The 27889-nt window shown below is 42.1% G+C and overlaps 2 long non-coding RNA genes across 2 annotated transcripts in view; one reads left to right on the top strand and one right to left on the bottom strand.

Moving 5' to 3' along the window:
* LOC121078047 overlaps positions 1-27889 on the bottom strand; it is a 176608-nt gene that overhangs the window by 19569 nt on the left and 129150 nt on the right. The gene's annotated exons all lie outside the window — the stretch shown is intronic.
* On the top strand, positions 167-26123 carry LOC121078046. Its single transcript, XR_005824429.1, has 4 exons — positions 167-318; positions 3748-3752; positions 21182-21191; positions 26113-26123. It is a non-coding gene; the product is annotated as an uncharacterized LOC121078046 (long non-coding RNA).

Raw genomic sequence — 27889 nt, 5'->3', positions numbered from 1 at the left:
GTCTCGAACCTGCAGTGGGTGGGACTTTGCTCCCCCAGCCTCTATCTACGGGTTCAGGGAAATGAAAGACTTGGGAAGCCTGTCTACCAGTGCAGACAGAGGCAAAGAAGCTGCTGAGTACTTCAGCCTTCTCCATGTCTGTTGTTACCAATTACTCAGATATAGAAACTCACTTTTAATAGAAGAAACCAGCCACTTATAATCGCTTACACACTACTATTTTCACCCCTCAGTCTATTTTAACAAATGTTAAAAGGCGCATGGTGGTCCTTGGGGACTCCTCCTGTCACCCCAGTGCAGCAGCCCGAAGGGAGCTGGGTCCTCTCTTGTGCACTTCCTCGAGGCTCTGTGCAGAAGGGATGCCACCACTCACACAAGGGCTGGCAGATGGGAAAGGAGCACTCACGCAACCCCTGAGAACTGGCAAGAGTTCTTTATTGCTGGGTGTTTGGTGGCTCCAAGCTAATGCTTGGGATGGAGCCTGAGCAACGATGAGTAGGGAGCTTGCCGGGCCCTGCTGCGAAGCTGTTGGAGTTCTCTGATGGCACAGAGCAAAGACCTGCCGGGGTAGTCCCAGGTCTGATCTGGCCGAGGTGGATCCACTTCCATCGGTTCCTCCACCGCTTCTTGTGGACCCAGCTCCATGGGCTCCATGTTGTTAGGCAGGAGGACAAGCCAGTCCTTGCCTGGGACTGCCCACACGGGACACCTTCCATCAGGAATATTTTCTGGCCAGGGTGCCAAACCAGGGGGTCGTCCAGTTCCATGCCTTGGTCCCATGCCACTCTCCGCTTGATTTTCATGCATGGGTTTGACGCTGCTGTCTGTTTTATGGCCATGGCTGGGTCCCACACTGTATTCTGGCCGATAGGCACGCCTCTGCTCCCCACAGCTGTCTGCCTCACGCTCCCGCCTTCGCTCCACACCACTACTGCACCACTGGTTAGGCCCAGGCCCCCTGTCACTGTAGGTTTGAGGGGCCGGCTTGTTCCGTGCATCGCTGCGGTGCCAATGATATCGCTGATACGTGTCTTGTGGGCCGGGCACCAGAGGTCCCTCGGGCACTGGTGTCTTTTGTGCCAGAGGTGCTGTCCCTCTGCCCATGACACACCTTCTTCTCGTTCGCTGCCATCCTTCTCGGTGCTTCCTCGGACCGCATTGCTGTCCTCGCACCGAGGAGGGCTGCCGCTCACCTTGCTCCTTCTCTAGCCTTCTTCCTGCCGCGTACGCTAGCTCTCAGAGGACCGAGTAGCTGAGCAAGTGGTGGGCCAGCTGCAGGGGGGCCTGTTTTATAGGGGCCGGGGCAAAGGCGAGGCAGTGGTGGCCACTGTGACCTCAGCAAGGCTCTGTGATGGAGTGGCCCATGCGAGGCCTAAGGCAGCTGTGTTGGGAGAAGCCTGACAGATGCCCTCACGTGGAGGAAGGAGGATGGTTGGGGGGGGCTGAGGGCCCCCTTTTCTGGGGCTGGCTCCCCCAGGCCATTTGGCTTGCCAGAGAGAAAGGCTACCCCATGCAATCCTGCCTCAACCCATTTTTTTTCTCCAGATCTCCAAGGGTTAGAATCTCTCGTTAACAAAAGAAAACCCCACCAACGAAACCGAGCCAGACCAATTCAAAAGGCTAAAACAGTCAAAACTGAAGTACCCATCATTACTGTTCATACCTTGCAAAAGTTTTTACTGCATATTTGGTAAAATTCTGCAACACGCACATGGTGTGGGGGGAATAGAAATTACATTCAGAGTTTGAGTCTGGAAATTTGTGCCTGAACAGGGAAAAGCAAAGGATGTGTTTAATCAACAGGCTCAAGCACTCTCTTCTTCCTTACATGTTGAAGACCACTTTTTCAGCTTTGGCAAGATGATACTTTTCCTCACATTTATTTCCTGCAAAGATTAGTTGATTGGGATTGTTTTCACAATTTTTCTGTTTTGAGGAAAGTTTAAAAAATAAGTAAAACATATCTAGAGTATAGTAGTCATGTACGCTCAGATAAAGGACACTGCATGAAAACTCCAGTCAACTTCTCGTCTTTGCTTTAGATGTTGCTCAAAGACTCAGCCACTAGAGGGTAATATAAGATAAGGAAAAATGAAAACCAATTGAGCTATGGCTTTTTTCTACCACAAATTTGGATTTTAGTGACAAAGTTTATTAAGACCAGATAGATGGATTCACATCTCCCATTGTAGTTGTGCATTTCAGTCTTGCATAACCTCCAACACTAATTATAGAACAAATTCTAGGAACATTTAGAAGCACTTTTCTCTCAAATTGCTACTGATGCCCTGTTTAGTTGAACTATAGCAAGAATAAGGAGAGAAACCTCATTTGATCCAAAGGAACCTGTAGCCTGCATTCCAAGATTAGGGAGTATTTTGTGAACTCCAGAAAAAGAAAAAAAAAAAAACCACAAATTTTCTAAGACTCCTTGATCACAGTAAGGAGCTGTTGCTGCCCACACTATTGCAGTATGTAGGAGCCACAGACAAGAACAAAAAAGCATTTGTACAAGATGATGTGTACTAGGGAGAAGTCTGATCTAGTATTTATATATATGTATAGTTTCTCTACTTAAAAAGCTACATTGACGGAGTAAATGCTTTGCAAACTTTAATGAATGTGGAAGCCTTGAAGACAACTGCTGAAAGTTAATTTCAGTGGTGTTTGCAGGCAGGTGAGCCCAAATTTTCCTGAAGATGCTAGAAATTGCACAACCTCATTTCTCCAAAGTGAAAGTGAAATTTGGCCTAATGGAAATTTGGCCCTATGAATGAGAAACTCATTTTTCTAATGGAATCACAGAAAGTAGAGTTAGAAAAGACCACCCTAGTCGGGCCTAAACAAACTGAATCAAAAGCACAGGGAACTTAGTGACCTTTACAGGCTGGCTGGAAGGGCCACTGAACACTTCCCAGACACTAAAGACTAGTTCAAGGCTATAGACCACACCATAGAGCATACTTAGTTTATAATCTCATGTGCATCGTCCTCTTCACTTTCAAGTGATTGAAAAACTCAGGTTTCTGCAAGTTCCTTGGGAATAAATACCTCTGTACTGACTCATACAGGAAATTGCTGAATGACATGCAATAACTGCTGCATTCTCAAATCTCCATGCACAAGGCCAACACAAAATGTTCTAGGCACTACACTATGCAAGCTCTTTGATTTTGCTGGGATTTAATTTCCCCAACTTTTCCTTGTTTTCTTTTATTCAATGCAAATGAATTTACAGATATGGCTCATGTCAATAGGTTCAGTAATGAAAGCTAAGAGTTGATCGAGAATATCTATGAACATAACACCTGACTGGCCTGTATTGGATTCATATCCAAGGCACAGGCAAGAAAAGAGACCTGTATTGTAGCAATACTTTAAGACATTATGAAAAGAAATGATGTGATCACAATTACAGATAAGTTACCGTTGCCTTATTTTTTTTTTCCCCAGAAAGAAAGCAATATGTATAACGTGTACAGTGAACGTTGCCTGAGTGTACAGGTAGGCCTGAGACTGGGGTAAGCAGACCCATAGCCCCATAACAAATCTTAGCCTGTCATCAACAGATTTGTTTTTCATCCTTAGGAGTCCATGAACTACTTCTCAAGCCCAAGACAGGTCTGTAGATTGGGTGATGGTTTGCTGTGAGGAAGAAAAGAGGTGTGGACCTGCGGAGAGGAAGAAACTATTTCATACTGCCTGTCTTTAGGACCCTAACAAGCTTAATCCCTATGGTCTACCTAGGTGGTGTAGTAAGAATGGGGACAGAGTCTGCTCCAGGTGCAGCCAAATCTCACATCTGCTTTGAACCTTCCCTTATTTTATCTCCACTTGTACTTAGAAGTTTGGCACACACTTCTTATTCCAGACTGGAGGCACCCACCAAATTCCACTAATGGCCTCCACACCTCAGACTGTGCACATGCTACCTTAACTTGCCATCCCCTGAAATCCAAGGAAGATTCCACAGTTTGAGCCTCTGAAGTCTGGTATGTGAAAGGTGTCCAAGATTTTGCAGTAAGGCTGCTACAGACAGCATTATTTTGTCTAACAGCTTCTGACATGTTAATCCATCGACCATATGGCTCCTTCCAAGGTAAAATCCTAAAAGATATCCTGAGAGGAAATAGATACAAATAATAAGCTATTCGTCTTTGGGGAGAATTATGGGCTGATATATGTAAGAGAACACTCTTACGGTGTGGGATCATACTATTGTAAGAAATGGATGCTCAAAACATATAGATTCTGATCTGCTACACTTGTATAAAGAAGTTTGGTCAAATCAAATCACTCCCAAATGTAGACTTTAACATGTAAGATCAAGAGATGCCTTCATCATACTAAAATATGCCTAGAAGAGCACCCAGAAGCTCTTAAGTGTAACAAATCTGCATTCTGCGGTAGTCACAGCTCATGCACTTAAGGATTGTTCCACCACATACAAACACTTCAATAAAACTAATTAAAAAAAATACATGACAATTTGAAAGACACTGGAAGATCAATACCTACTGGGATTTTCAGAGGCACTTAATTGTAAAACTCCCCCTGTTCACATTATCTGTCTCTACACCACTCTAACTGCCACTGAAAATCTCCGTATAACCGGAAAGGAAAACTTTTTGTTATTATTCAAGCTAAGAAAAATACAGATGGCACAAACAGCAGGGTGAAGACTTTTTAAGCCTTTAGTTATGCATTATTTGGAATTCATAAGAAATGCTACAATTACTTATTTTATTACAGTATAGTCTATGGTATTATATTAATGATTGCTTTTTTCCATTCATCCTTTAATTTTCTCCTTTTGGGGGGCATTCCAAGTAAAGGAGAATGTTTTTGTTTTTACTGAGCTATACTGGAGGACAAATTTATATTGCTGAGTGTTCAGCATTGGCTGTTCATCATGGAGTTACAAGGGATAAATGCTGCTCAGTGAACTGATAACTAAAGCTTTCAAAGTCAAGAGTGACAAGTGGCATACCATGAATAAGGACCGCCTGGTGCAGATATTTTTATATTTATGCTTGCATTTGAATAGCCCTTATAAGCTGTGAATGTGTTCACAAATGAAGCAGGCATGTCCTGAGTATTCGAACAGTTCTTCTCCACAAACAACAGCAGAGTAGGTTTGTTATGTCCTCCTGCAGGGATTGTGACCTCTTTTGGTATTAAATGGACAAGGAGCTTTGCACCCTGCCTATGGGAATAGTCTTTCTGGGGGATGGAGCGGGAGAAGTGCAAAGCCAACTATGGTATCAAGCTCTTGTAAACATTGATTTTGACTCATTTCAACCTCCTCATCCACAAACTTTTCAAAAAAAAAAAAGCAAAACATTTGTAAATCAAAAACCTCAAAATTGAAAACCAAGCAACACTATCCTCACTCCCACCGGTTTTCTAAGATTAAGGAAAATCTTCTTGTGCTGAAGTAGTCTGTGAATTATATAACTGGTGTTTTCCGTTCCAGAGAGCCATCAAACCCAGTGATAGTCAAAGCAGTAGATCTTACAATGCTTTATCTAACTCCCATTCAAGTATCTCTTAGATATCACGTCCACTAAGTAGGCAGTGCTGGAACAGCACCCTGCCATGACTTCTTAGTAGAAGTGTAGAACCCACTGACAGTTTTGCTTCACAAGGAGAACTTGCACATCTCCTTCATGGTTATATGCTGCTGAAAATTATCTTGCTAAATATCTCAAATTTACTCTACACCCAAACCATTACTCCTCAGAAACACTGACCTGGAATAATACCAAAGAAAACTGCAACTCATCAGCTAAACATAAGTAAAATAAATGGAAACAACCTTAAAGCTTTGGAATAACTAATGTTTGTTGTTTTAAACAACATCTAAGCAAAACAAAAAGGCCTTTCCTTGTCAGAAAGTCATTCCCATATCCTCTGATATTACATAGCGATTAGGTAGTCATTGGGTCAGTAGAGGGGAACAGAGATTCATCCTACATTATGGGTCTATTTTGGGATAGGTTGAATAGCCAGTCTCTTGCCACTTGCAACAGGGAAGCTGAGATAACTTGCGTAGCCTAGACTCAGGTTAGATTGGATGGATCTTTCCAAAATACCTTTCAAAAATAAGCTGCATTTTATCATGTCAGCATCAAGCAGTGCAGGGCAAATGGATACTTTTTAAAATTTTGTTCCTCATGATTCCACTCTGGTCCTCCATTAAACATCAAAGTCACTGTGGGGAAAACAGCCTCAAACATAACAGGGTTGGACTAGGAGTTAACTTGTCCTCAGTCATCCAGCTAGAAAAATTCTTGCAAAAGGTTATTCCTGTCTGTCAGGAATGATGATTTAGGCAATGTAATAAACATACTACTGATCTTGTTTTCAGTGCAGGCAAGAAGAAAAATACATGTATTAACTCTTTAGGGCCTAGCTAGTTTTTAAACACGGAGTGATTGCTGCTGTGGACCAGAAAATTCACATTAAGTTACCTAGTTGGCATAAATGTGTCCTTAAACATCAAAAAGTTAATATTGTTGAGATTAATCATAGAATAACTTAGAAAACCCCTGCTGAGGTCATCTACAAAATTATTGAGTCAGTTTACATGCTTAAATTTAAGCACATAATTAAATACCTTGTTAAACTGAGACTCAGCTGTCCCTTTTGGTTAATTTCTAAGTTGTGAGCCAGACATGTCCATGAACATATTTTTCCCCATTCTCTCTTGTGATTGTCCGTCTCTACTGATTCTCTTCTGCTGATTATTTCCTAATCCTGCCAAGAAAATTAACTTATTACATACTATAAAGGGTTTTGCTTTTAACGGTATAACCATCCCTGCAAATATGTTAAGTCTTATCAGGATCTGGCAAGATTAGCTTAATACGAGTCCTTTCTCCTTCTCCATTAAAAATAAAATTAAAAAAAAATTAAAAGACAAGTCACTCTGACTGCTGTCTCTTTCCCTCTAGCTTTTCTGCTTTTCCCTTCTTCCCTATTTATAGTTTTGAACTGGCTTTTCAAGGTTTGTCTTGCCTTGATTTTGCTAGTATCTGCAAATCAAAGGGATCATTTTTCCATTTATTTCACAAATTTAGTGGGCCCTGTATTTTTTTTTTTTTTAGGGGAAAGCATAACAAAAATGAAATCAAACACAGTATGTTCTCAAGAGCCAGAAATGGGGACCATTGTGAACACTTAAAAATTAAAAAAAGGAGCAGGATATTTAGTCACAGGAGAGCTGACATATCAAAACACTTATTTGAAAATTAAATAACTCCTGTTTTTTACCAGACTTAGCAAGGTGGAGGTCATATTGGGGAACGGAACCAGTACATACAAGGTTGGAGAACCACAAGGACCAGACCAAGCCCTGTGCTTAGCAGGGTTCAGCACTGTGAGGCGTAAAGGTGCGGGCCAACCCCATACCATGATACCAGAATGTGTATTTCCACTCATACAGTTGCGGGGTCCTTTGCAGGGACAGAATTACTTACTGGTAACAAGCCTCCTGGGAGACTGTAATATGAATTCTGTACCTCCTTTCTGTGTCAGGCATGTTGCAGACCCCAACCTCCTCCTGCCCATAGGCTTAGAGAAATTTTCTTCTCTTACTGGCCACTTCACTTAATTGTCTTAAAGTCCCCATCTCCAAGTTTAAGTCCAAATTGTCCCACTGGTTCAGCTTCCTGAAGATGGCAAGGAAATAAAATACCTGTTCTATATGACCATATAATAATAATTAAAAAAAGGAATAGGATGCCTTTTCCCAGCTATTCACATGGGAAGGACAACAATAAACCAAACTCTACAAACTCTAAGGGACTTTTTTCCTCTCTGTGGCATGATTCAGTAAATATCATGTATAGCATTAAATAACTTTCTTTTACCATCACTAACAAGACTAATCCTGCAGCTTCATGTCACTCATGTTTATTTGCATAACAGCCTTCCAGCTGAATTTGGCACAATTCCTACAGCTCAGACAAAAACCCAAAGAAGTACGTGCTGATCAGGATGCATATTTTTGGGATACCTTTAGCACATTTTCCTCCTGTACTGACCACAGTATCAACAGCAATTCGTTTGTTCATAGCATAACACTAATCGGCATTCACTGCAGTTGTACTTTGCCAGAACTGTTGCAAAACACACCCTGTGCCATACTTTTGAATATCACAGTTACCACAGAATTAGTGACATAATTAGCAACAGCCTCTGGGAAGTTTGAGTTCACATGACTTGCTCTGCAGGTAGCCCTTTTGTCCCTGCAGGCAGATCACTCCCTCCTTGCCTTTCTGTGCCTCCAGCAGCAGGGCAGAATCCTGCACACAATAGAGCTGTGCTATGCAGCTGGTTTATCCCACTGAGTTCACCCTGGGCAGTGGATGAGACAGGCCCTCCATCAACATAGTATGTAATCAAGTAATTAAGGACTGTATTGCAATGCATACATGTTGGATGTCTGATTTAATGCCCATCAGACAACAGTAGCTGTGGTATCGCCTTGCTTTTGACACCTGCATGAATGATTGGGTAACATGGCTTCCAGCAGTTTCATATAAAATATATGGACCTACCACAAATGCTGTGATCCAGGGTTCTTACAGACCATCTTCAGAGGCTGCCTTCCATCGCTCTGTAAGGGTGCCCCATGACACCCATTTCGACCCTGAAATGTTTTCTGATGGATCACAGATGACTCCATCTGTTGAACTTCTACAAATGACAGCATGACACGATGATTCACCAACCAGTTAGTAGGTTGCAAAAGATGTGTCTTAAAAGCCAGAAAAAAAAAGTTATTTTTATATTTATTCAGGATGATATCTTCTGTATACGCTTAGTACAGTTCTCGGTGGGGAAGCTATTAGCTATTCCTTCCTTTCCCCTTATCAGAGAACAGGTTTGGGTCTAATTTGGATTCCAATATATATCAGCCACAGAGGAACCTCAGTTCCAGGCTTCCTGCTAAAGTCTCTAAATACTGTCATGCTAGGACCTTTGAAGTTCATTGTGTTTTCCCTCTGTTCCTTCCCAGCCCTGGGAACATTCATATGCTGGAGCTAATAATATAAAGTGAGCATATGGGGAGCCCTTCCTGTCTGTGTCAGCAACAGCAATGATTCAGTATCATAGCAAGCTGCTTTTGGCAGTGAAGGGTTTGTAAGCAAATGCAGTTTACAAGTTGTCTCATCCACTGCTGAGAAGTGGGGTTTTACTGCCGAATTTCCCCCACATTTTCCTCAAGCCATCTCTTCCTTCCCATGCTCTCACTTCTCCCACTTCAATCTTCCTGGGACAGGAACAACTCCGGCTCCTCATTCCTGACTGGTTGTGGCACAATGGCTTAGAAATTCCCTCCCAAGTCTGCAGTGTCCTTTTGTTGTACCTGGAACAGCTACTCCCAAAGGCCTTTACCTAGCAGATGGATCATCAGTCTCATTCCCAGTAGTTCCCACCTTTTTTTTCTTTTTTTTTTTTGTGTCAATTAACAAAGTGGTGTTGCTACCTACAGTCTAAGAGAGGAATCAGATACGTTCATTACAAGGGCACCATGTATCTGTTAGCAGAATTAGGTACATTCTCCTGCCAGATATCCATATTGCCGATCCTACTGATTAAATGATAAGTGGTGACTACAATCAGCCTACATTTCTGCCTGATCCCTACTATCCTTTAGCCTTTCCTTCTTGACTGAGAAGCACAGTAGTTCCCATAAGATACCTCAGAAAATTCCCTGGCAGTGTTCCTCAGACCTACACAGCCTGGATAAGATAAGTATGCATTCTTGTAGCCAGTCATAAGTAGTAATAATCTTGCCATCAAATGGTGACATGAAATGCTGTTTTAGAGCTCTGCCTGAGTCCTCTCAGCTGTCATTTGCAGTGGCTCTGGCCTGACATGGGGCAACATGGGCAGGAAGGCTTGCAGAATTCTCAGTGGGTCAGGACATATGCAGCGTGGACTTTTGCTCAGAATCCCAATGGCCTTACTTTGTGGTGGTCTCTTTGAATATTTAGATTTGTAACAAATCATATCAAACAGAAATAGCTTAAGTCATACCAGAGGCATCTGTAGCTCCTGAGTTTAATCCTCACTTGTACCTCTTTTCCATGAATTTCAGTAGAAAAGAGGAAAGAGAAGCTTCTTGTGGGTGGGGGGGTCTCATCCCCCTAGAAAGTTCAGTGGGAGTTACTCAGGCAACTTGCCCTTGTTTTCCTGCCATTTCCTGCTGACATATGCATTTGCAGTCAGTCAGTTAAGGAGAAGATAATACGATCTTATTTAAGTACTGTGATAAACAAAGATGTAGGTGCAACACAAGCACATCCATCCAGTCAGCACATGCTTCCTTTGGTCTACAATTTTCATTTACACTTCCAAATCATTTAGAAAAAGCAATATATTGTTAACAGCAATATTATCAGTGTAATTAAATGGTTTGGCTGGGATTTGTTCTTTCTTGCAGCAGATCAGTGTGCTTTGGCTTTGATATTTATCTTGCTCTGGATGACTGTAAACCAGTCATTGTTCAACTGTGCTGAATTAGATATATGACATTTTTCACTATCATGAAAATATGCAGCTTTCTGAGTTCTTTTTTTCTTGATGCCAATGTGTGTGCCATTTCTGCATGATTAAGCCTTTTTCAGATTTAATTCCCAGTATTTTGCTCTTGGGTTATGAAAATTTGAGGTCCATGGCTTATTGTAATTACTATTCACTTCTGAAGTGTCTGCTTCCTACACTGTTATCTTTCCAAGCCTCATTAGAACAACAATCCTTGAAATCACCAGTGGTTCTGCACTCCAGGTCTCTCAGCAGCTCTCAGGGCTGTGCTGGTGTCCCCAGTTGCTGCAGTGGTCACGGGGGCTGAGGAACACTTTGGGCTCCGGGAGAGCTCTGAGGTAGCTTTTGCTATCATGGCTCATCCAGGGCTGCTCTCTCAACAATGGACGAGCCAACAGAAATGGTGTACGTAAGAAACAGATAGCGAGAGGCCTGTTCAGGTTCTCCAAGTTGTCTTTCAGAGGGCCTTTCTTCTACCATAGCCTGTGGAGGGAAACTAGGAAGCTAGTCACTAAAACTCAGCCATTTAAAGCATGAGCTCCCCAAAGTACCTTCCATGTAAAATCGATATAGCAAAGTCCCTACTGAATGTCATAAAGTTTCATAGAATCATAGAATATCCCGAGTTGGAAGGGACCCATAAGGATCATCAAGTCCAACTCCTGGCACCACACACATCTACCTAAAAATTCAGACTATATGACTAAGAGCACAGTCCAAACGCTTCTTAAACTCCAGCAGGCTTGGTGCAGTGACTCCTTCCCTGGGGAGCCTGTTCCAGTGGGCGACCACCCTCTCAGTGAAGAACCTCTTCCTGATATCCAGCCTGAACCTCCCCTGTCACTGCTTGACACCCTTCCCTCGGGTCCTATCACTGGTGACTAAAGGGATCGGCGCCTGCCCCTCCGCTCCCCCTCGTGAGGAAGCTGTAGACTGCGATGAGGTCCCCCCTCAGCCTCCTCTTCTCCAGGCTGAACAGGCCAAGTGACCTCAGCCGCTCCTCATATGTCTTCCCCTCTAGGCCCTTCACCATCTTCGTCGCCCTCCTCTGGACACTCTCCAACAGTTTAATGTCCTTCTTGTACTGTGGTGCCCAGAACTGCACACAGTACTTGAGGTGAGGCTGCACCAGCGCAGAGTAGAGCGGGACAATCACTTCCCTCGACCGACTAGCAATGCCGTGCTTGATGCACCCCAGGATACGGTTGGTCCTCCTGGCTGCCAGGGCACACTGCTGGCTCAAGGTTTCCATCTGTTCTTCTTTTTAGGGTAAAATCTCTGCTCAGGATTGCATTGTATTGTTGATCAGATTTAGTTCATCTCCTGGAGGGTTGCAAAAGAGAATCTGGGGACAAGCTTGTCTTCAGAGAGTGCTTGCAGTGATCGCTGAAGAAAGCGCGATGCCAGGATTCCCCGGGCAGCAGTGTGTGGGCTCAAAGAATCTCCTGAGGAAGATCGCTCTGAATGTGCCACCCCTAAAACAAATATTAAAAAAATCCCTACAGCACATTACAGAATTTCTGTTTACTTAATTAGTGCATATAGCAAAAACAAAATGAAAACTTATCTTCACTGCTGTACTAACTAAACCCCTGAATAGGCACACTGGCTGAGCTGGCTCAGTCCCATCCTTTCCATGTCAGTATTGCACAGGAGAAGAGCACTGTCTTTGCATCCAGTCTTGGGTCTCGGATTTGAGATCTGGTTGCATACTCTGTTGCTGTGCTGGCTCCCACCCTTTTAACTTTTTGCCATGGTGAAGAAGAGAGGGTCGAGAATGGGAAAGCCACAATTTCAGCTCTCCCTTAGTCTCTGCAAGGATGAAGTCCTGATTGAAACTCTGGTCTTGGTGCAGCAAATGATGCTTAGCACCATACTGAGCCATACCAGAACTTCAGACCTTGTCAGAGCTGATCGCTGTCTGCCTTGCAGACAGCTGCTGTGGCTTATGCCATAGCTAATACAATCAGAAGAGGAAGGAAGCTGGTATTTTTAGACATTTATACTGACATAAGCAATTGCCACTTGCTCAGAATAACTGGAAAGTTTTAAAGACATCAAAAAGAGCAAGGACTCAATATGTGCCAGGAAACACTCTCATGCTGTCCTTTTAGAAAAGTTAGCCTCTCAGATAGTGAATGGATAATTTGATACTTTGGAGAGTGCTTCCTTCTGGATAACACTCATCTTTCTGGGTAAGAACATACACTACTACTAAGGTAGTAAGGAAGTGGTTTCTTTAAAGCTCTGAACATCCCTGGGGACAACTGATTAAGGTCAGTATTTCCCGAAATGTCTGTCTTCCAGTCATTGAGTTCCAGTGTTGCCACCAATGTAGTTTCAACCCCACAGATCTCTGCCTTGTCACATTCTGCACAGTTTAGCCGTTAGCAGGTAAAACTAAGTGAAGTCGTGAGTTGCCTACACATACTCACACTTTCTAACGTTATCCTACTGCCTGCAGATGCTCTCTGCTGTATTCCTGCTCTTAAAAAATCTCTACCACTCAGGTTTCCTAGCAGACAGATACTATTAGTTCAAACAAAATCATAGCCTTCAGCATAGAAGTCCTGACAAATTAAATGCTCAGAAATGGCTTCAAAGAGTCATTTATTTCTAAGGTCACAATCATTTTAGAAGAAAAATGAGAGAAATGCTGATGGCACCAAAACAGCAAATGGGTCATGAAGCTTCACGCCATGCGAATGGTTTTTCTGCAAGCACAGTGAGGGTATAGCCACTGGCTACCTCCATGGCCGTACCACAGCACCCTTCAGCAGCCCCAGGTTGTACCCGCCAGGACCAGAGGCTAATGCCATGCAATGGGGGTGATGCACAAATAATACAGGCTCCTGGGAAGCGGGAACTCCTTCATTAGCTCCAGACACTTAAATCAGAGCCTGAGCTTCATGAAACCCAAAATGCGTCATTTGCTTTCTGAGGTACACGGTCTGAGGAAAGGGATTTCAGGTAGGTGAGTACTGGAGCAGAAAGTGGAGGGCGCTGGAGGAGATTAGGGGCTTTACTAGGAGTCTCTTTCACTACCAGGTGCCAAAGACTGAGAGAAGACATTTCAGGACCTATGTGGAAAAAGGGTGCCTGTAATTTGTGTGAAATATAGCCCTTCCTTGTCATGGCCTCCTTTCCCCTTGGAATGGCAGTGAGGTGGGAATGAAGGCATGGAGTGTCTTTACATGGTGATACATCAAGGAAATTATCCTCCCAGGGACCTGGGCTAGGGCTGATACGTATTTGTTGGGACTGGTTTTGTACCTATCTTCTCTAGACATACCACACACATTTAACAAATAGAACTTTAAGCAGCTATGAAGAAAACTGTCCAGACATGAGCACTGCCTCCATTAGGTCCTTCTGAGCTAACTCCACCAGGAGTGTGTTGGGACAGATAAGAACTCATTTCCATATGTGTGCCATCCAGTCATACTGTGCTGCAGGCAGAAAATTCAACTTAATAAACCTAAAAATATGATTTCTTTCCTCAAACAAGTTCAATTGGAAGATGAAATTGGTGACTGTAACTGATGACTTTGTTTATGTTAAAAGGGCACTTCTGAGCTTGTCTTCTTCTAGAAGAAGAACCAGGCATCAAAGCACTGCAAGGGGTTTGCAATGAGTGAGATCCCCCAGAACTGCCCCTAAAGCCTCTGTGCCAGCACATAGCTGGAAGCACCACTTAATGAATAATCCTGCTTGCACTTTCAATTAGGAATTTTTTGACCTTTGGGACAACCTTCATTAAAAGAATTAAAAATATAAATCTTCAGCAAGAAATTGAAGGTCTGGGGAAATGAGGCATGCTGGATTGCTATTAAGACTCTCTTCTGCTCAGTTGTTTCTCAGTAATCTCAGAGGAGAGCTGCAATAAGACATGCTACCTCAGTTTCATGTCCCAGCAATTAACTCCCTGACTAACAGCAAAGACTATTTCAGCTGAAATAGCTACAACTGGCAAAGCCCCTCAAAATCCACAGACTGCTCTCCATCCCACAGCTTCGTGAGCCAGACTGAATTTGAACCACATAGAGTAAATTTCTCAAATGTAATACCACTAGAAGGAACCTATATGCTGGGGAGAAATCTGGATATTTTATTTTTGAAAACATGATCTCACATGCCTTTTTTTCCCCCAAAACATCAAAATGACCTGTGGATGGGAGTTGTGTTAAGATGGTCAAACAATTCTTACAAAAGGAAAGATAAGCTTGTTGGTGAGTTCAGGGGTGCTGGGCACTAATTTTATTACTGGCATGGCACCTTCTGTTGATACTCAAAACCCATTTTGCTGAAGAAGTGTTTAATGCCTTTACACCTGCTTCTTAGAAGGCCAAAGTGAAATAGGCTACTTGAACCTCAGGAAGAAATTGTCTATGTTAGTTGAAAAGGAGTACGGTATAAATCTTGAGCATAATACCCCCACTGAGGTCAGAAGAAAAAGTTTCTGCACCAAGTTCAAGACGCATCAAGCCCATCCTCAGAGCTTTGTATCACAGGGCTGTAGCTCCACAAGGTGGGAATGTTTGGCTAAATATGTTCTGTAGAGAAACCTGGCTAATTTGCCCTTGCTTCTCAGTATGTGAAAGAGCTACGACTTCAGCAGAGGCACACCATGCCTCCCTGCTACACTGCTTGCCTTTGTGCTCTGCAGAGTCCTTGTTCGGAGGGACTCTTGGGGTGTGATGGGAGTTGCTGCCAGAGCTCCGCACTTTCTAAGAGAAGTGATGTCCAAGAGCAGAGGGACCAGAAGGACTACCTGGCAGAAGGAAGGCAAAAGAATATCCAAAACGATGCTACTTACTCCACAACAGTTTTCTCTTTTTGGTCAAACTGTGAGCGATCCATGACTTAACAGAGTGAAATGAATGCCTTGTTTGCTCATGCTTTCTGCCAAAATTGCACAGCCATCTGTTTTGTCTGTTTTGGTTTGGTTGAGTTTTTTGCCATCATTGCTGTATTTTTTGAATTCCCAGGAGTGGATTGGTGTGTTACAATTTGACTTATCTTTGGTGCTGCCTCTGGGAATATTAGCAAATCCTACGGTGCTCTACCTCTCTGAATTTCAGGGAGAATAAAAATCAAATTCCCTGAGGTACTGCTAGAACTCCAGACTTCAATATTGCAGAACTGGTTTCTTTCACTTAATGACAGTTTATGTCTTGGCACTGCCCAACAAATCTTCTCAGAGGTAGTTTGTCCCATTTTCCTTTCCATTCTTCTGCAGAAGTGTAGAAATAAAAGCACGATTCTGTTCCTCTGTGTCCTCATTGCTCTGTGAAGCAGAGCAAGTGACAGGAGCAAGGATATTTCTTCATGTGGCTCCCTGTATAAGACTGAGCAGCCCTAAAACTGTTCCAGTTAGCAGAAAGCTGGCCAAGAACAGGCAAAACGTGGCCTCATCCTCTGCACTGCAACACCCTTGGGTAGCAAAAAATGCTGCAGGGAAGATTTCTGGCATTATCGTCAGGAGCAGAAAGTTACCTTGTGCTGGGGCATTCCCTGGGAGTAATTTCCACCAGTTTAGATGTATTTTTCATGCAAATGAAGTGGTATAAGGGAATCAGAGTTTTATATTTCCTCATTAGACTGTTGATAAACACATAAAGTTATGAAGATGGCATCTGAAAGCATGTGTTTTCTCACTTGCTAATAACGCTCAGTGATTAATTCCCCTGTCAGAAAGAAGCAATGATCCATTTCCCTAGGAAGCATTACAAACCCCAGAGAAAGTCCTCATCTGGTTAAGTAGCTCCCCATCAGTTGGATGCTCTCTTCTGTTTTTTCTTTTCTTTTCTTTTTTTTTTTTTTTTTGAAAATAGAGAGAGCTAGTTCAGAATTGGTTGCTGGTTCTGTATGGAAGGGAGGGACATACAGTAGGAAAGAAATCATTTCTGTTATCTGCACTAGACTAATAATATCATCTGGATTAGTAAAATTCAGCAGTTGCTATCCCCACAGGGCAGAATTGCTGAAATGTCTCCAGCACGCTGGTCCCATGCCAAGGAAGAAAAATACTTTTCACACATCGTAGTTCAACAAAACTGACAGTGGAAAGTGAGGGAGAGCCAAAGATGAATGATAGTATCACAAGATCTAAGACCCACTTAGAGCTGTTGAATCTCCCACAAGGAAACTGTGAAAAACTGCTTCTTCTTATTCCAGTTGATTTGGTTCTGTTCATCATATTTTTTTCCTCAAAAGCTGCATTTTACCTTAAGACAAAATTGCAGGAATTGGAGGTGGTTCCTCTGCAAATCCTCTGCACTTCTGTTTGGGCTCATTTCACTTGCCTATTTTTATCTCCCTTAGCTTGTGTCAGTCTCAAAATGAGCAAATATATTGCCATTTTTTAATTTCCTCACATGTATACACATGCATACAGGCTCACACTCCTCTTCAAAAACAACAAAAGCAGCTTGGATTTTAGTGAGCAAAATTGCAATGAACTTAAAACAGCAGAAACTGGCTTCCTGCTTGGATACATACAGGTAGGCTGCCTTGGCAGAGCCCTAGAACATGTTTTGGGGTTTTGTTTCTGTACTTCTCTGTGGTGACATCTCTGATTAGGAGCAGTTATTACATGCTGTAACATTTTCCCTAGCAACCCCCTCATTCTTCACCAGTTCATCCCATTTTATCGAAAAGTCTTTATACTATTCCTAGTCACTTGAGAAAATAGTTGTCTGTGTATTTTGAGCATTGGAGTAAAAAGTGATCTACATTTTCCATCTCCTCATTAACCCATACCCTCATTGTAGGGTCACATAAGGATTTCTGGCTCTGTCCTTCCATCTCTGTTCTTTATGGGGTAGTCTGAAATTGCTGTTTCAGTGCAGGCTGGTGATACCACTCAGAAAGCATAACAAATGCATGATTCTTCCCCAGTAGCAGTTCTTGAACTGATCTGCCACAGTCCTAGTGATACTTCTGCAGATCTGCTCCCTTAAAGCCTTTGCACAGGCACGGTGTAGTAAGTGCAGACTGTACTCAGGAAGTTTTACTCATATTTGCATGAGGAGGATCATGAAACTGAAACTTTTGGGGCCTTTTGCGTAGTAAAGGAGAGGAGCACGTCTTGTCATGGCAAATGACCAAGGAATAGCCCAGATAAAGGCTTTGTATGATAAGTAAGATTTTATCTATCTTTGAGACTTTAACCTAGAAAGTCTCCCTCCATAGTAGACCCCAGTGAAACAATTCTAGCAGAGTTCTTGTCAACGTATGTAACCTGTTAGGTCTTTTTATGCAGCCTCATGGCCTCTATTTCACCTCCTCAGCATAAACTCCTCACCCATTACAAATCTCCAGAGCTGTCACCCTGAAAGGGAAACAAGCTGCATCAATGCAGCAGATATGAAGTTTTGAAAAGTGCAAGCTCCTGGGATCCAGGGCAGTGCTTATCATTCCTGGGACAGCTGGAAAAAAGCAGCAAAGGAAGGTAGAGATGAAAATCGAATCTCAGTCAGTGGCTGAAGGTGGAGAAGGAACTGGCAATGGCTGACAACGCCCGTGTGAACTGACAGGCAGGGGATCCAAGGAGGATAATGATGGGAGATAGTCCACTGAGCATATCTGCCAAGCAACAACCCTTACTGGAAGCGTTTACATACATACATGGCATCCTTTGCCATCCTTCGCAGCTGCGGCAGGGCGTACAGCTTGATATCTCCTGGACAGACATACATAGCTATGCAGCTGTGGTTCTGAATAACAGTTTTCTTCACAGCTTCAACAAGAATTTGCAGTCACCTTGGTTAAGTCCATTAGTAACTCTTCCTCTTTCCCAGAACCTCTCCTCTTCTGTTGTTAGCTAACATGCTGCTGCAAAGTTTTGTGAAGCAAATGCTGATTTGGTCTGATGATAAGTTTTATTTGCTCCATTATTTTGGACCAAACACAGGCAGTGTTTGTCTCTCTACAGAAAATGATTTTTCAAGGTATCTGTTGACTGTCTCACTAATCAACCACAGGTTACTAAATATTTCATGTTCGGGGAACTTTCTGCTTGGTGGAATCCCAGTTCCACGTAGCCTTCTCGTGTCATCACCTCCACACACAAGGACCACAGTTTGGCAAAGCCAAGCAAATGATTTTCTGTTAGGAAATGAAACAGAACTGTAGTTTTTTCAAGCTTACTCAGAACCAGAACATTCTTTTCTTCCAAATAAAATTGCGTACAAATGATGTTAGAATAATTTATGTTCATCATTAAAGTGCTATAAATAACCAGAGCTGTACCCAGGGCCCTGGCCCAAGTCACACGGCTCTGCTCGTGTTATTACAGTTCCTGCTGCCATCAGACTGGAATGGCTGGGATTGCACCAACTGGGTCAGAGACCACAGTTCAGTATTAATACAGACCATCTATCTACATTGGAGGGTTGCTATTAGGCCTGGTTAGCAGTTTTTCTTTATTAAATGATTCCTGTGGGCTATAAGTCATGCTCAGAGCCACTCAGAAAATGAGGGAAAACATCACATCAAGAGTTTTTACAAAATAATAAATAAAGAAAAAGACTTTGCCTAATATTTTTCTCAACAAAAAGACTGACTTATCTACAGCAATTGAAAAAATACTGGAATAATTTGATAAACCATTGCCAGAAGAGTTGCTGGGTACCTCCTTAATGCAGCACGCCCCCTCACAGCTACAGAAATAAGCTTGCAGAGAAGCATGGATCACCCACCTTGGCTCAGCACAGCTGCCCTCGGGAAGAGGAGGAACAGCTGGACCTCAGAGAGCCTGTTCATGCTCAAGCACAACGTTCCACAGCAGAACTACCTTCTCTGCACTCCAACACAGCCAATGTCACCCTTCATTCCCCAAACCTGCTTCTGTTTCTCCCAAACCAGAATTACAAGCAACAATCAAACAAATAGTCATTCTAACAAATATATACACTTAAAACAGCAGGAATTCAAATTCTGCTCGTGCTGCCTGAACGCTATTTCTGCGACTGCTATGAAAGCACTGCTCAGATCTGGTAAAACACACCGAGGTTAGAAGCCAGTGTCAATGTTACAGATTGTTTTACTCTTGTAAAAGTTGCCCATGCTGAAACACAAGTTGGAGCTCTGCTATCACTGCCTTCTGCTGACCTGAAGGTTTGAGGTAGTGAATAACATCCTGACACTGTCAGCTGGCATTACACTGTGTGTGGGGACTAATCTCACACTTCATTACTCTGTCCTACATGGGTGCAGTACTGGCAAAGGCTCAAGGGCATGATTGAAAGTGCTGGCTGAACTGGTGCAGTCTGGCAAATCCTGTATTCCTAGGTCAGCATCGAACTAAACTGGCATCTGCACTGGGATCTGGCAAGATTGCCTCCTACTGGTCAGATAAAGTGAGCGACAATTATTGAAGTAGAAAAGGATTTTAAAAGCAGTGTGTTTGTTTTGCACCCTTAGATGCAAGCCGCAGCAGAGAACAAAATGCTCTGCTAATGCATTTGTTTCCCATAGCTCCAAATATCGTAGTACTTCATTTTCAATGACAGCAAAGTAAGAAAAACTAAATTATACTTTTCTGCTACCTATTCATCAACGGACTGTTTTCAGTGGATGTTGTACTCTTTCTGTCTGCTTAATTGTGGATATGAAATTGCCACTCTGACTGGAATTTATGCAAATGTCCCACTGTGGAATCTGTGTTTCAAAGTAAAAAGTGTGGAAAGTATCTGCATTTTCTTCCACTATGAACTGTCTTGTCAAATCCAATATTATGGTTTTCAAATACAATATTATGGGGTTTCGTCCCATAAAAATGTGTGGAAGAGGAAGTGATGCCTCCCCCTTTATTTCAATTTTCTTGTTCTGTTCTCCCATGTCTTATCAAATATTCATTTATTTACAAAGTGTGGAGAAGATGAAAAATGCTTTGAAAACTGAAAGATGCTAAGCATTTTTAACTTTTTCTTAAAATCTGCTGAAGGCTGAGGTCTCATAATTCCCAGTGAATTAATAGAAAATGAAGATGCTCAGCAAATTAAGACCGTTTACCTTCCATTTGTTTCTTAACCATTGTCTGTCTGTCAATTCAGAAGCAAACAAACAACAGGTTGAAAAGCTAAAATCACCAGTGGAATGGAAATTCCCCATTTCAACTAAATTTAATCATGCTTAACCATGTAAGCTATAGTACCAAAATTCAGTGTGTTCATATATCAAGCCCAACAGTGTTTGAATTAAACCTGTGTTTAAATGTTCTGCCAGATCAAAGTGTATCTCAGGAGAGCTTGTGGTCAAACTAATTAACTCAGTCACAGTCACTGGAATTCATATTCATAATCCCTCCAAGAGCTCACACCATCCTGCTGAAACTTTAGTGGTCAGCAGCTGTTCCTTCCCATCTTACACAGACTTCAATTTCTTGAAACAGTCTTTAAATGTAATTAAATAATGTCTCCTTTCAGGACAGTATTTTGTGTGGATGAACAGAATATGCAATTGTTCAAAATCAGAGAGTCTGACAAAGAAACTTTTAAAGAATATGTGACTCTGTGTGATTAAATCCGGATGCACATTGGACTGTCCCTAAGAGCTGTTTACTGATTGCTACTGGCACTTTGAAATGAAGAACACTTGAGGACTGCACAGGACGCAGCAGTGCACACAATGTATATGACCCTAGCACATCAAATTCACGTCTGTTGGTGGGAAAGCCAGTTTTCCCTCCGTCTTTTCTCGTTGCCAACTTGGAAAACCACTTTCTTGTTCCTGTATACACTCTGAGTCATGCCTCCACAATACAGATTAACCAAGATGAGAGTCCAACTACTCTCCTGTCTCACAGTTGGTTGGCTGGTGCCTGAGGCCCACCGTAAAATAACACAATCAGCGAAGGGTCAAGAGCAAAATATTTTCTCTTAGAAAATTGAGAAGTCACTTGGCCTCTATGACAGATTCCTGTTCTCACAATTTGTCAATAGTTTACTATAGCTAAAAATAACAGTCAAAACATAAAAGAAGAATCAGTAAGTAAATGCACATGGCTTCTGCTGCAATGGTGTACAGCCCTTAAGTACAGAAAGAAGGACTGCATTGCAGCTGGAAGTGTTGTAACTTTTCCTCTTCTACAAAGAGAAGTGCAAAGTGTTTTCTCACAAGGAAAAGCTGTATTGCTCTGCTTATACTGGGGCATTCATCGAGTCGTCTGCAGGCTGTTTTTCACAAACAGTGAAGTTCTCGACGGATTGAATGTATTAAAAGAGGGTGTTCATGGCTGACACACCCGGGGAATTCAGTGCCACCAGCACAACTACAAAATAGACATGACAAACTTGAAAATTCTGCTGTGATCACTTGGAGCAGTCTTGCATGTAGGCAAATGATCTTCAGTTTCCATTCCATTCACCTGGTAACTGTGGTTGCCTGTCTCAATGCAAGTTGCACATAGATCATTTAGGATCATACAGTCACGAAGTAGCTTAATCTGAAGGGACTTTCAGGGAGGTCAATGGTCCAGCCGCTGCTGAGCACAGGGCCAACATCCAAGCTAGATCAGCGTGCTTATGGACTTACACAGCTGAATTCTGAGTATCTTCAAGTATGGAGATTACAGTCACTCCAAGCAACTTGCTCCAGTGTTTAACCATGCTGTGAATATTTTTGTCCTTATATCTATCTAGACTACATCTTGCTGCAACCTGTGTCTGTTTACTCTTGTTCTTTCACTGTGCACCTTTAAGGAGAGCGTTGCTCTGTCTTCTCTAATACCCTCCTTTAGGTTAGCGGTTGTGTGGGAACAGTTAACTAAATAGTTCCTAGAATTATAAACATCTGAAGACCAAGATGAAATCATGCTCATTTGGGGCATTTCGGCTTCTGGAATCCATCTTCTCAAACAGGCCATAAGATGGGACTGCAGTTGTAACACAAAACTTTCTGCTCTGAAGGATTTGCCAGACAGTCAAGAGCATGTGGTGATGATTTGCTGGCAAGCTGCCTTTTGTGCCAGCATGAGGTATGTATCTGACTGCTATGATGGAGATCACTTCTGTGAGGAGCTTACCATTTCAACAGTTTTTCTGAAAAATACCTGTCCTTTCCCCAGGTGTCTGTTAACAAATAATGAATCACGAAAATAAGGAGCAAGCACCGTCCTTCTCTTTACAGATCTGTCTTAAGTTAAAAACAAGGCACAGAGACTTAGAAGATCTGGGTGCACCTGGCCTTTGGGCTAACCTATGGCAGGATTTACCCTCCCACACAGTGCAACACCAAGGCAGAGACACATTTGATGTCTGCACAGCGCACTGTCCATGTAGAGATACCAGCTTGGTCCCCCAAAATGGTATCAGCAGATGATGTTATAGCTGGTATAATAAGCTAAGAGCCCAGAAAAATGCTCTATCTGGAGAGCTGATCTGACACAGCTCTGTCACTCAGTTCTGGACCTAACTTATATAGCTACTGAACAAATGCCAGTAAATGCCTAGTGAAGCTTTGCCATTCGAAATCAACTTGCTTATTAAAGAAAGATAAAATAAAAAAATAAGACAACATGTAAAGCCACAAGGCAACTTTTTCCCTACAGGTGAAACATAGTTTCACATATATAAAAATAAAACTAATCTCTCATCTCCTTTTTTTTCTTTTTTTTTTGATTGACAGCATTCATAATTTCTGCAAAGAAAACTCTTACTGTTTCTCATTTTAAAATAGCTGGTAAATTCACAGAGGTCTGGCTGCAAATAAGATTACATCTGAAGATCATTGAAATGACTTACGCACTCGACTGTAAATTAGAAATAGCTCTGAAATGTTTGTAATATAAAGTAGGGAACACTGGCTCATTAGAAATAGTGCAACTTGAGAATACGCCAGAGGAATTCTGCTTTGCCTTCTCTTCATGCTGTAAGTTAAAGATTTATTCACTGGCATTGCCCTTTCCATTAGCTTTGCTTGTTTACACACAGCAATTTTGTCAAAGGGGATCTCCAGAGAATCTTTCAGCTAATGAGTCACATTGTTTTAGCAAAGAAAGAAAGTGCTTCAGAGGGAGAAGGCAATGGAGAAAATCTTATGTCTGATGGAAGGACATGGGAAATGCAAGAAACTATTTGTCAGGTTTGGAGACATCACCAGGAGTTAGTGTTAATATCAGACTTCTTATTCTTCACTAAGAGAGAACAACAGCTGAGGTACTGAAAAATCTGAGCATCTGAATTTAGAGGTTACTGAGCAGGTTAGGTACAATGGCACACCAAGAAACCTGAACCAGAGGCATCTCAAAAAGAAATTTAAAAAATAACAACAACAAAAAACATTAAAGAGAAAAAACATCATTAACAATACGAAAAGGGCTGTGATGCCATTCAGTCCTCCTGTGGCGCCTTCCCAAGTCTATCGTGCAGACTCCCACCTACAAGCCCTCAGCATGTGTCTCTGAGACACAGCTTGTAGAGGAAGGCACATTATAATGCAGCACAGTAGACACACGTAACCCTCAGACACACAGTAATGATGAGCATGGTTATTTAAGAGCCAGTTTTCTTGGAATTTTCTCAAGGAAAAAGTCATAATCTTACAGAAGCAAAAGAACAGCTGTATCAATCCAGCAACTCAGTGTCTTGTCCCAGCAATCGGCAGTTAGAATACAAGCAACCTGCAAGCTCTGGAGCTATGAGATGCTTAATTACTTCTCTTTATTTTAGGAACTGTCTGTATTGGCAATGCACTGACCATTAGCCCTGTCTGAAGGTCACTTCCTGAGCCTCTGCTGTGATATATAAAACAGGGCTATTAATGATATGTCTAAAATGATACCATTCTCAATGATATGTCTGAAATATGACATTAATATGACTGATTCTACTCCCACTGTTGTCTTCTGCTCACTGTAATAAAAATGCTGTTAGTCAATCCTTTTCTCTAGGGAGAAGAGTTGACAACACAGAGAAGATGATTTATAGAAGACAAATGAGAAAGGCTGAATGAGGATCTCCATTAGGGCCTGATTGTTCTGTTGTTTTTCATGAAGAATAGTTGCTTACTCCCATCAAGATCTACTCTTGGATTGGCCTTGACATAGTGGTTGGCCTTAGTAAAGGCTGCAAAAAAAGGCCTTAGGAAGTCATGGATTTTCAGCAATGTGTTAAGCAAAATGGCAAAACAGCTGACCTTAGTGCAATGGGCCATGCTGCAGTGCTGCTGACAGAGCTCCCCTTGGCACAGCCCACAGCAGTTGTATAGGGTGCAGGATAAGTCTCAGCTCTGAGTTCAGCTTCAAACTAGGCTCATAGTTGTCTGCATGGCCTGGCATCTCAAGAAACAATACAACGACTAAAAAAGTCAAAAGGAAAATGAGATGAATTGACCATCCTAACATCTTTTCTAATGCAGCATGAGTCATTATTGCAGTTACTAAGCCATATCTTTAGTCAAGTGATTGCCACCATCACATATTACCGCAAAATCTATCACTCTTAGAGGATGAATGCTGGAAATTCGGGCTCCTCATTACCCCAAATGCCACTGCATTGAGTCAAAAGAGGAACATTCCTCTTTTTTTTTTCTTTCTATCTGAGCCATGAAACTGGAAAACTTCATCATATAGCGAAGGCCTTTGCTATTTGATAAACTTCCATTCCATGGTTTCCCTGAAGGCAATGGAGCTGTGAAATACTCAGAGAAATGCAAAGCCCCTCCTGCAAAATAAGGCTAACTCACCAATCCCAGCATCAATAGAGCTCAGGCACTTCTGCAGAGATGGAGGGGTGTCTATACAAAGCAAAAGACTGCATGTGGCCTAGAAAATGTGTGGGTTTGTCATACTGTGTCACACCACTGCAGCACGGGTAAGCTTATCCTAGTAATGCTTGGCTAGTACATCCTGGTCTTGCTGTAAGACATACTAGCTGTGGACAGTCTGTGATTGCTGTGAAATTTTGGCAATGGATTTGAAAGGGATGCCCCCAGGCCTTTATACCACTTTTATAGAATGTAATCAGCTGTACAATCCTCATTTAGAGAGTTCCCAGTAATCTGTCTCATCGCTCTCTTTCTTAAAACCTTAATCCAATTTTCTTACTAAGATCATATTTGTCTTTTAACTACCTTCCCCATTATTTAGGACTGCACTTTTTTTTTTTTTTTCAACTTCTGAGACTTGCTACCATCTCTTACAGAGATCTCTTCCACTCAGAGAATTTCTCCATCTCCCCAGACTCCACTAATTCACCTCCCTGCTCATCACAACACAGACAAAATGATTTACTACAGATGAAGTAGGCTAAGACATGAACATACATCTGCCAGTGGTAGGCTCTTACTCATAGCAAATGAAAAAGGGGTTAGCTATCTTACACTTATTGTGGGATAGTATAGGATATAACCCTGAATTTGGGCAATTATTTACAGTTGTTCTGTGTGGATACCCTTGTTTATGCAAAAGAAATTGTTGGCATCTCCATACCCACAGTTCCTCTATCTGTAATATGGGAAAAATGGTATTGACTCCCCAGTATAGTGCTACAGCACTGAAACTCAAACACTAACTTCAAAACAGCACACTAATCTACACTGTAAATTTCTCAGCCTTGGTGGTTACTTAATGCTATTTATGAATGTTTATGCCTGTATTTAATTTCCTGTGGTGCTTGAAGTCCTTCTCTGAGACTTGCAAAACTGGCATCATATATTTCCCAGAGAACCTTTTGCTCAGCGTAAATAAAACATTAGGCAGCAGATTCAATTTCTGATAATTAAATGCAAAACCTTTCTAAAATGCTGGATCCGGGGCAGCTATAGGAACAGAACACTGTTGCTGAGGAGACTTCAGAGTCCTATTTGTGCTCTGAGTTCACTTAGAAATCTTGATGCTCACAGGTTTCTTAAAGCTCTACATTTAAGCACAGCATTAGGAAGCTAGGAGGGTATAAAATGGAAGAGTTAGGAAGGAAAACAATCTTCTCAGTGGCATTTTGTATAGACGGGGGGAAGAAGGCAATGTATTCAAAAGGTGAGACAGGAGGAAGCAGCCAAGATGTCAGAAGTGTTTTGTCTGCTTGGCATAGAGAAACATACCGATCTCCAAAACGTTTTGGAGAAGATTGGAGCAGGTAGCGCTCAAAAGAGAAAGGGACTAAAGATTGAGTCAAGAAGTTGTTGAAAGGGTTTTCAATTCTTAGAGTTTGGGAAAAAAAAGAACAAAACAGTTTTTTAATAGTGATTACTTTGTTTGCTTCCTCTTATGCTACTGTTCTGTAAATTTTTAATCTCATCTGCTCAGTCCTCTCAGCCCCACAGCTGTTGTCTATGCCCAAAACAGTCTGTTCTCCTGGAAATACCTGTGCCTGGAATGAGGAGTCAGTATAATTTCAGACCAGGGGCAAAGAAAGGACTCCGAAAGGCCTAGTTAATGCATCTGCCAATTCATTGCACTTTCATCTGCTAACTAGCAAGCATGATGGAAAGAAATAAAGCCAAGCCAACAATAGAGGCCACACCCTTGGTTACTGTAAATCACTGTAACTCATTTCCAGCTGAGGGAGCTATACCAATTTACACCAGCTAAGATTCTGGCCCCTGATGCCCCAGTGGAAAAGCTACTTGCTTGCTATTTGGTTCAAAATAGGTAGCAATTACCCTGAGGTTGCTGAGCTGAACTTGAGAGTTATGGGCCAAACTATATGAGCAGGCACATTCTGAGTCATCCGTTATGCAGCATCCTATGTGCAGAAGCGCAAAGTTATCACTAATTGTGCATTAAAATAATCTCTTTTCTCTTTAGTCATACAGTACTGACTACATACATACATTTCCCTCTCTTGAAGCAGTTCTGCTTTCCTGCAAGATGGGCATCTCAAGAAACTAGTCACCTAAATAACACTAGCCTTGGGTAGGCCAAAAAGCAACATGGATCACTCCTTTATGAGAAAAAAATATGTTAATTTCCAGATAAAATGAGAGCACAGGTCAACACTAATAATATCCGTGTATTAATAAGGACATTTTACTCCTGTTGAAATTCAGAGGTGAGGTAACTGGCTCCAAATGACCTCAGTTCCTTCCAAACAGAGAATTTGCTAGGTTGGACAAAATAAGAAAGGCTCTAGTGCCTTTTTTCCCCATAACATCTCAGTGCTTCATGCAGTATCTGTGAATATCCATTGTACTGCTGAGCCATCTGGATATGTGTTTCAAAATTATCACTACAGAGAAACATTCAAGCCGCTTTTGTTTTTCTAAATCTATCTAGAGCACATCTAAACATAAACTTCATGCAAGGAAGGAGGCTGGACTGCACATCAGAACCCTCTTGTTTACTGGTAATCCCACACAAGGACCAATGCAATAAATTAGGTACACATTA

The sequence above is a fragment of the Cygnus olor genome, chromosome 14, assembly GCF_009769625.2.
Source record: "Cygnus olor isolate bCygOlo1 chromosome 14, bCygOlo1.pri.v2, whole genome shotgun sequence".
Classification (NCBI taxonomy): Eukaryota; Metazoa; Chordata; class Aves; order Anseriformes; family Anatidae; genus Cygnus; species Cygnus olor.
Note: the sequence above shows the minus strand (reverse complement) of the source record. Positions and strands in the feature narration are given on the sequence as shown.